Below are 7,515 nucleotides of genomic sequence, written 5' to 3'. Positions count from 1 at the left end.
AAGATTATTGCAAAGGTCTATATCTTCCAAAGTAAAAATGTTCCCATAAAACATAATAGTTAATTCACATGTAAAGTATAAAACTGTTACATTCTCCTGAAGTTCATGTAGGAGAAACTACAGAGATCCTAGTTAGAATATGTCATAGTGATAAGAATTCAGCATGTAAAAAGGAGAAAGCCAACTTCTAATCAGCACTCAACATCTGAGGAGATCTCATTTTTAAATTTCCATGATTAAACTATCCAAAGCAAGAGTCCCTGATTGGTACTTTTCCTCCTGATTTCACCACCTTTTTTTCTATCTAGGGGTGAAGCAGTATCTTAGTAGTTAGCAAAAATAGTGATGCTGTTATTAACAGAATCATATGTAAAATGAGTATAGAATACTAAAGAATGTATATGTATATTTTACAAGTTTTTTTATGCTCAGCTCAGAGCTCTGGGCAGTTCTGCCTTCAGAGTGTTACAGTGTGTGGGTCCTGTGTAAATAGATCTGGTTGTACTTCATTTACAGCTGTTGATGCTTAACAAAACTAAGATGCTCTTGAGAACAGCAGATGGTCCAATCATGGAAGTTTAGAATGGATCTCCTTTGGGGGTTTTAGTGCCCATTAGAAGTTTACCTATCTCCCTCTTGTGTGCTGAATTTTTATCACTATAACATGCTCTAAATGGAATCTGCATTGTTTCTCATGGGTGGACTTCAAGAGAGAGAAATATGTCTTAATTTTACCTCTTAATTCACTGTTACATTTTTTATGGGGGCAGTTATTTACTCTTTGGAAACCTAGACTTTGGAGAGAGGCTTTGAATTTTCCCATTTGAAAAAAAAAAGAATGTTGCTTAAAGCATTTTTGATCTCTTGATTTATCTGATGAATTCATGAGATCACAGTCCATATTGTACGTTAGGAAAATATTCCATCTGGGAAAAAACACCTCAAGGGAAGAGAAAGACATCCCAGGGCTTGGGTCAAGCTATACTGGATAAAACTTGGTGCAGGGGGGTAGGTATGGGTCAGGAAGACCAAGCCAAAGGGAACTGGCCCAGTATAATATAACATGGTTTTCCATATCTAATTTCTGAGTTTGTGACTCTTGTGGGAATTTTTCAACTCATAAAATGTGCCCTTTTTCTGTCCCTTGTAATGGCCTAATGAAATAAACACTCATAAATATATAGAGTTCCCAGAGATAGGATCTAAACATCAGCTGTCTTTTACCTGTCAGTGGATGTTTTATTGGCAGAACACTGGTCCATGTGATCTCTTTGATTTATTTTCCCTCCTCTGCCCTGAAGGTCAGTAGTCTGGTCATTGGATTCTTTTAAATATTCCAATGCCTGAGTGCCTCATGGTTAAATAAATTTAAATTTTATAAACTTTCTACTTTCTACAGAGAAGAGATAATCGGACTTAACTGGCTGACTGTGATTCTACAGCTGAATCTCTGCAAATCTGGGCCGGATCAAAGTGACTCTAGATAGGGTTAGAAGACCTAAGGTAAATAGGTAGAGCTACTTTGTCTCTCACCATTGGGTTGAAAACAAAACAAAACAAAACAAAACAAAACGGAAATAAAAACATCTGATGACATTGTAAAGATTTACTTCTGTGGGAATCAAGCTTGTTTGGCCTCATTTTCCAGGCTGACTTTGTGGTCTTCACCAATAGAACAAGATAGTAATTATTTATTCTATTATTTCCCTAGCAATTATCTTTCCAGAGGCATCCAGGAAATGGGGTAGGTTTTATTTTGTTCTTTCATATTCTAAAGTTCTAGGATCAGTCACAATGCTACTTAGTGTATTTTGCTTAAAAAAAAAAATCAAGGTGATGTGTTGTCCAAATCTGAGAAAAGTGAGTTCATTGTTTTTGAGAAAGGTGAGGACAGGAGCCCCTTCCAACTCTAGAGCCATGCACTTCTAAAGTTCACAATGAGGAAAGACTTCCTTGGCCCACTTCCTGTTCCCAAAGGACAGCTTTGTCTCCCTAAGCCCTTGTTCGGCTGTCTTGAGGAATGCTTTTATTTCCTATGGCTCTTATCTTTGCTGCTTCTGATCTAAGATGAAGCTTTCTCTCTGCCTAACAATAGCACATAGGAAAGTCAAATAAAGTGGATGCCTGAGGAAATGTGGAGAAGCAGGACAGATATGCTGTAATTTCATACTTCCTGGTTGTGTCTTTCTCTTTTTCTAGATAATTTTCGCACTTCCAAGTAAGTCCATGCCTTGGGATATGCATGCACCTTCAATAAATCAAACACTTAAAAATGTATGTGTTTGTTCATTCAGGCACTCAGCGAATGATCCTCAGTGCACTCCATTCCTGCCACCACCCAAGACAGTAGTGTAGTGACAATTCCATATGGGATCAGCACACTCAGCTCTACTCTTTGAGTTCTGAAATATCAGTTATGGGACTGTTTATGAAACAGTTAAGCTCTCCAAGATATTTTGTTTTTGGATAGAGATGGGGGCTACATTCCTTGCTTTGAATAGTTACGGAGCACTATGGAATGTTAGTCCAAGAGTTTGACATTATTAAATGGCTGAATGTATACATTGTCATTACAAAAAATTACTAATAAAATAAATTTATAAATGGAATAATGATGCAAGGCCTCGTTCTACACTCCTCTAGGCCCAGTTCTTAGGAGGAAAGGATTGCCAAGTTGGGCTTGTCAGAAGTGTTGTTAAAAGTAGCAGACTAAAGAAGAGAAAGATGTAACCCTGAGAAAAGAAAGTTATGGGCAATTCCCATGAGGACCAGCCAGTAGAAGCCAAAGAACTACAGCTTGAGCTTATCTCTAGGACATCATTTATTGCATTGGATTTAAATTCTCCATCCTTATGCATGCAACTGGAATTTGTATTTATTTCCTTACACTTCCCCAATAAGTTTTATTTCTCCAGTGCCTGCTCAATTTCTTGTCGTAACAGGCCAAATAGTTTAGGACTTGCTGGACATACAGCTTTATTCAATATTTGAATGAATGAATGAATGAAAATACTTGAGAGATATCTCACTTTCAAAATCTTAGAAACTTCTTTTTAGTCCCAATCTCCTTTCTCTTTAATACTCATGTCTTTATGTGACAAACTTTTTAATCACCCTTCTCTACTTTCTACTTTTCTGGTCTGTCTTCATTTGCCTCTTGACTCACTCTATAGCCAGACATTGAAATATTGCACATTTTGGCACCCAAGGTTTTCCTATTCTTACCATTTTTCACATCTCTTATACCTGTTCTCCGCCTGAATTTACCAGTTTCTGTATTTCTGCATCCTAATTTGCAAACAAGCTCCTCACTCCAGACGGGATATCAGCTTCACTATTTCCATTAGCAACACATGCAGTCATTTTGTTGCTGCTCACAGTAGTAGAGTAAACAGTTTCAGGTATGCCCCCATACCTCAAGTTCTCTTAGGTCTGAGAGCACTCACTGCCAATTTATTAAGAAGGTAGTGGCTGCTTAGTACATACGCCGAAGTATTCATTCCTTCAAAATCTGCCTCCGCTGGCCCTCCTTAGTTCCTTTTATCTTTATACAGTTATTTCTAACACAAAGCCCTTCCTCTTATTCTCAAGACATCCTTTCTGATTTCTTTGTTTTATCTCCTACTGACACTTAGGTTATTCAAAGTACTGTGCTAGCTCCAACATTCCACCACTATTCCCTCTTTCATCATTATTTGCCCCTAATAATTCTACCAACAAAAGATGCTTCAAGAATTCTGGATTTCTTGGTCCAGGAAGATAATAAACTGTGTCATGCCGTGTCCACACTTTTGTTTCAAGGCTAATATAGCCAATTAAACATATAAGGCACCTGTTCAGCTTACCTGACCTGAAAATTCACTTAATGTGGTTAAATATAGAACTTTATTTTTTCCATTGAGGAATACCTATTAACATTCTACAAAGCTCTTGAGATATGGAACTTACTTTGGAGTACTGCCTTAGCACATACTGTATCCAAATCCTTACTATTAAAATAATAGAAAAACAAACAAATCTTTTACGATGTTGATAACCCTCAAGATTTGTTTCTCATTTCTCCTTTTTTCCACCATTCTTATTTAGATGAGGTCTTTGTTTCTAATCTCTCTTTGTACAATTCTCTTCATATTAGCAACCCAGTAGATGTAGTGCTCTCATCTGTATCTCCGGGACCAACCTCTCTCCTAAGCTATAGTGTGATGTCTCTCACTGTTCTCTTGATGTCCTCACCACTTGTTTACCATTCAACATGAACTGCACCTGTCTGTTAATGAGTTCATCATTCTACCAACTCCTAGGGCAAACCAACCTTCAGTGGTTGATTCCTAAATCTTCTTTGTACTGGCACCAATCATTCAAATTAAATGCAGAAAAAATAAGACTGAGTATTTTACATCTAGTCAGGTATAGTTAGAGGTCAATTCTGCCTCTGTTATTTACTGTTTGAGCCTTTGGATCTTCTTTTGTAAAATAGCAGCAAGAATAACACATATCTATATAGTTGTTGTGAGCTTAGAGGCTGCTTCATGAGTTTAGTGTCTTTTCTGTTTGAAATGGCTCATGGCACTATTTCATTCTATCCTCCTATTCCCACAGTTAAGACTCTGATAATTAAGTAACCACAATATTCATTCTTAGGACTTTAATATATCTTTCTTGCCCAGAATAACCATACATATTATAAATATATAATCATTGAATTTTTACACTGTAACAATGATATCTTAAGAGAGTGACATGCTTATGATATATAATATTTCTATCATATCATGAGAAAGCTGCTTTATTTTACTGAGCACCTGGAGACATGATTTGACTTAAAGTATAACCATATTTGGATCAACATGAGTCTTTACAATAGTTTTACTAAGTACATTTCCCATTGTCTCTTGAGAACTGTGAGGACTGAGAGATGTGGCTTCAGATAAGAAGAGTACATTATCCTGTCAGTACCACCGATCATTTTACCTAGCGGACTCTTAGGGCCATGGCCAATACCCAAAGCAGGAGAGAAATAAATGACAATGACTGAGAAATATAAAATGTTCCTAACTTTATAATTTGGAATTTTAAAAATATTTATAAGTTCCCAGAATAAGCAATGACACAAAGGCCCATAGGGTGCTTTCTCAGTGGCCAATTTGGATTTAACACCGTAATGGGTCACTCTCAAGTATCTAGGGTTCAAATTCAACTTGGATCATAACCAAGGCATTGGAATGGACAAATGAAGCTATTCAAACCTCTGGAGATTAGAGATGTGAGCTGGAAACTTCAAGGCCCTTCATGGTATTTTTGATCCTTCTGGCTTTGGCAAAAATGATAAAGTTTAAAAATTTCAAATTAGTAAAAAAATAAACTGATAGGAGCTCAAACATGGACTTTAGAGTACAAATAACTTTTAATCACGCTGCTTGAAAAGTTCAGTTATTTATTTTTTTTAAATAGTCTTCATTTTCTGTGTTAATTCAAGTTTTAGCTCAGCCGTCCTTCTGGATAGTGAAACATTATACAGTTGACCAGGAATTTTCTCTACAATGTGTTCAATGAATCCCAGACTTTAAGTGTGGTTTAAAATACATCTCCACTATTTCCCTCACTCTGGAGAGTTTAGAAAGAAAGGCAAACTTTTCCCAATTCTTTGTAGTTGTTTAAAGTGCTAGTCTTTTTCGGAGGGAAAGCACACATCATTTGGCTTAGGTACATTACGGTTGAGTCTACACAACCACAGCTGAAATGGAGCAAGACTCAAAAATATAGTTAGTCTGATTTTCCCAGAAAACATGGGTGTTGAAATGTTGGGGCAAGAGGTGGAATAGCATCTCCAGGTCCATACTACATACCATGGTGGTCGAGAGAGACTGGGACGAATAAGATCAGCTGACTTTGGGGGGGGGGCATTGATATGAATTAGCTGAAATTGCAAATATGTAACAGTGTAGCACTTCCCATCATTTAAGTCATAGAGAGTAAATTTAGGTGGATCTGAAGGGCAGAAGGGTTAATCAGTTCCAAAAGCTAGATAAAGATGTTCTTAGCCAGTCTCTATCTTCTAGTAAGTTTGAAAACATGTGCCCTAACCCTGGGACTTGTTACTTTTCCCATGGCATTGTGGTTTTATTTGAAGCAAGAGGAGCTACCTAACCTATGGCTGCGACTTACAAACAGGGAGACTGGTGTATGAGAACTACCCATTTCTTTCTGCTAGGCTCAGCTGCTCCTTGCATTTAGCACTGAGCAGTAAGACTGCTTATTGAATTTAATGTATTTCTTTTAGGCACCATAGTTCAGACTCAAAAAGTGGAAGAGAAATACAAATAGCAAGGTGAACTCACATAGTTTATTTTGGTCCTCCCACCTACTCCCTACACTCCTGCTCCTCAAACCAAATGCCCATACACATCAGACAAGGCCATCTTAGCAATCCTTACTGAGACAGAGGAAGGATTTATTTTCCCAGCACTAAGAATACAACACCAAAGGCCTGGATTCAAATCCTGAGCTTACCCATTACTACCTGCTATTTTATGAAAAGGTTTAGGTATGGAGTTCAGCAAAGTTTGCAAAGACTGCACAGAAGACCTGTTCCAGGTGCAGTTCAAGGCACTGCAGATGTGTCAGACAGTGAAGCACTTCCCAGAGGCAGGCTGGCTATTGGTTATTTTAGGGTTGCCGAGATTTCTCCTCAGCTTCCACCCGCCTACTTCAACTTTATTCTCTTGCTATCTCTGTAGTAGAAGCAAGGCGTCTATATGGAGAAGGCATGACTCAGGGATACAAATATGGTGAGAACACGGTTTCTGCCTTCCAGGCATTCTGCATGTGGGAGAATAACATGCGTGTAATTCATTGCAGGAGCATGTCAGGATTTTTCGTAAAGATATAAACCAAGTATTCTGGAAATATAGACAGGAAATGTTAGAAATATGCCTAAAGAAGTTGAAAAATAAATATTTCAAAAGTTTTATGTGAGGATCCATCAGAGCAAAGAAAGTGACATTTTATAAATAATATAATTGATATAAACATATAAATATATGCTTGCATGTATTTTTGAATATATACAATATATGTGATTTTTTTTCATGTTATGTACATCTTATATATAGCCAGGCATGTTTCAAGTTCCCATTATTTAAAAGGAATTTAAAAATAGGCTCCAAGTTCTATATGAGATAAAATAACTTTATAGTCTGAAACTGGTGCTTCAACACTTTTCTTTGATAAGTATAATAATGCTTTCCGAAAACTTCTAGTATTCTCTTACGTGGGTGCTTGTGTTTGTGTGTGTGTGTGTGTGGGTGTGTGTGTGCGCTCGCATGTGTGTGAGATATATGTATGTTTGTTTCTTCTTTTTTAATAAAATACTTCTTGCTGTTGCTTGTTTGTTTTTCTCTAACATGTGGGCAAAAATTTTTTTGATTAAGTCCAATCAATACAAAGTAGAAGGGCAGGATTTATTGACTATTTTACAAGTTGAAATTACTTCTCTTTCATTGCTAATAAATAGGT

The sequence above is a fragment of the Heterocephalus glaber genome, unplaced genomic scaffold, assembly GCF_053883595.1.
Source record: "Heterocephalus glaber isolate CG9 unplaced genomic scaffold, H.glaber_assembly_v1.0 deba00001531, whole genome shotgun sequence".
NCBI lineage: Eukaryota > Metazoa > Chordata > Mammalia > Rodentia > Bathyergidae > Heterocephalus > Heterocephalus glaber.
This window is presented reverse-complemented; position numbering follows the sequence as displayed.